A 2,821-nucleotide genomic window follows, 5' to 3' on the forward strand; every position below is an offset into this window, starting at 1 on the left:
TGTCACTTTATTACTTGTTGCTATTGTGTATACTTGCACATTTCCATCATTCCAAGTTTTTGGCGCCGTTGCTGGGGGCTGTTTTAAAAGACATTATTTGTGAAATTGTTAAGTTTTCATTTTGGTTTTTTTGTTAAATTTTAGTTCCAATTTTTTGTGTGTTCATTTCAGGTGTTTATAAGTATTGATCAAATTATTGATTTAATCTCCGTAGACCCTAAAATTGAAAGGACTTTCAAACAAAAGGAGAAGATAAGTGAACCAAAGAAGGATCGAATAGATGAATTTCCAAAATCACAACCAAAATCCAAGAGGAACATTCACTTATAATACTCACAATCCAGTCATTGTTGTCGATGACAAAAATTGTGTCATTCGAAAATATGTCATTCCTTTATTCAACGAGCTCAATCTGAGTATTAGAAGACCCGAAACTGAGGCACAATAATTTGAGTTGAAGCCGATCATGTTCCAAATGTTGCAAAATATAGGTCAATTTAGTGGGATTCCTATTGAAGATCCATATCTTCATTTTCAACTATTCATGGAAGTGAGTGACTCATTCAAACTAGTTAGGGTGACCGAGGATGCCTTGAGACTGAGATTATTTCCATACTCCTTAAGAGATGGAGCACGAGCGTGGTTGAACTCCTTACAGTCCAGTTCTATAACTACATGGCAAGAGTTGGTTGAACGTTTCTTAATGAAATACTTTCCTCCATCTTTGACCGCCAAGATTCAGAATGAAATCATTTTATTTCAGTAACTTGATAAAGAATCTTTATATGAGGCATGGGAGTGATTCAAGGAGTTATTACGAAAGTACCCTCATCATGGCATTCAGTACTACATTCAAATGGATACTTTTTATATTGGTCTCAATATTCATACTAGAATGATGGTAGATGCTTCGACAAATGGAGCCCTTCTTTTTAAGTATTATAATGATGCTTACGAGATTATTGAAAGAATCGCCGGTAATAGCTATCAGTGGCCAACCAACGGAGTAGCCTTAGAAAGATGAGTAGTAGAAGTATCTAAAGCGGACACACTTGTTTCTTTGGCAGCCCAGGTATCATCTATGTCTTCTATGCTTAAGAACATAATTGTTAGTGGTTTCAATGGTAATCTATCAGGTCAGCAACCAAACCAGTTTGAGAATATTTCTTGTGAATACTGTGGAGATGGCCATTTTTTTGAAAATTTCCCATCGAAACAAGAGTCAAATTATTACATGGGAAATTAGAATTGGAATGGTCTGCAATCAAATTTTTACAACTCTTCATGGAAAAATCATCCAATTTCTCTATGGAGTAATCAATGGGTGGACCATAGTAACTCTGTTAAGCCATTTTGACCAAATTATTTGTCAAAATATTCTTAATAAGTGCAACAACCCCCACCAACAGAATTTTCAAGTGATCTTGAGAATCTGCTGAAATCATACATAGTGAAGAATGATACTACTTTAAGATATATGGAGAATCAAATGGGTTAGCTCACCAATGAACTTCAAAATAAACCCAAAGACCAGCAATACTAAAAATCTAAGAATTTATGGCAAAGAACATTGTAAAGCGGTCACTTTGCTAAGTGGAAAAACATTGGAGCCCAAGGTGGTCGAGGTTCCAGATGAGCTTGTTGTAGCTCAAGACAAAGAGGAATTTCAACCGAGTGTTGAAACTCCTATTCCACAGGAGTCAGATTCGATGATCCTTGATGAGGTAAACTCTAAACTAGTTACTTCTGATTATCTAACACCCTTGTCAGATGCAGAAAACTTTCCATAGAAGAGTTGTTCGGTTAAAGCTAAGATTCCACCACTGCCATATCCTCAACGATTCCAGAAGCAGCAAAAGGATACTCAATTGAAAGAAATCTTTGATGATGAGGTGACTTTTAATGACTTTGATGCTGCTAATTCCCTAGATATAGTTGAAGGCTGCTCTGCTATTTCCAAGATGGAATCACTGGCTTCTATAGAATTAGAGCTCAATTCTTTAGACAATCCGTTAGAACATATTCTACTGGAGGATTCGCCAAGTGATAATGAAGACAAAGAATTCTTGGCTTGGTTAGAAGCTAATTCGAAGGAATTCACTCAAGAAGTCCCACTCAAATCATTACAGTTATCATCTCAAGAGTATATGCAACCAAAGTTATTGATTGAAGAACCAGCAGAATTGGAACTAAAAGTTTTCTCTTCATTTGAAATATGACTATTTGGGTCTGTCTTCGACTTTTCCTATCATTATTTTAGTTGAGTTCACCAAAGATCAAGAAGAAGAGGAACTTGTGATTTTGGAAAGGCACAAGAAGGGTACTGGATGGATTATTTCACATATTCGAGTCACGAGTTGGAGGATTTGTAGGAATTACAGTAAGTTAAACAAGGCCACCAGGAAAGATCATTCCAGGTTTTCCTTCCCTAATAAGATGTTGGACAAATTTGATGGGAATGAATATGTTTTTTTCCTAGATGGTTATGGTTGGTATGACAAATGGCCATTTGACACCACCATGGTCAATGATGATCCTGAATAAAATGGAGGGAGTTCTCTTCACTTTCTTTATTGTTATTTTAGATTTTTAGATTTTTTTTCTCATTTGAATAAAAGGTAGGCATAGATAATATTTTCTTTGGTCCATTACATTAATTAAAACTATGTCTAGGAGATTAGGACTTAAGTGGGATCATTTGTGACCCCTCTAGTCTTTCCTGGGGGTTTAATTTAATGTAATTTTTCAAAAAATATTTCTCTAAGTAGCCCGAAGAATTTAAGTATTTGTTTTGTTAAATAAATGGTCAACTTTTAACCCA

The 2,821-nt window shown here is 35.4% G+C and overlaps 1 non-coding gene across 1 annotated transcript; it reads right to left on the reverse strand.

Annotated features, from left to right (window-relative positions):
• Positions 1-734: 734 nt before the first annotated feature.
• On the reverse strand, positions 735-840 carry LOC121221427 (small nucleolar RNA R71). The gene has a single exon (XR_005918818.1). It is a non-coding gene; the product is annotated as a small nucleolar RNA R71 (small nucleolar RNA).
• Positions 841-2,821: the final 1,981 nt, after the last annotated feature.

This window comes from Gossypium hirsutum, chromosome D09 (assembly GCF_007990345.1).
Source record: "Gossypium hirsutum isolate 1008001.06 chromosome D09, Gossypium_hirsutum_v2.1, whole genome shotgun sequence".
NCBI lineage: Eukaryota > Viridiplantae > Streptophyta > Magnoliopsida > Malvales > Malvaceae > Gossypium > Gossypium hirsutum.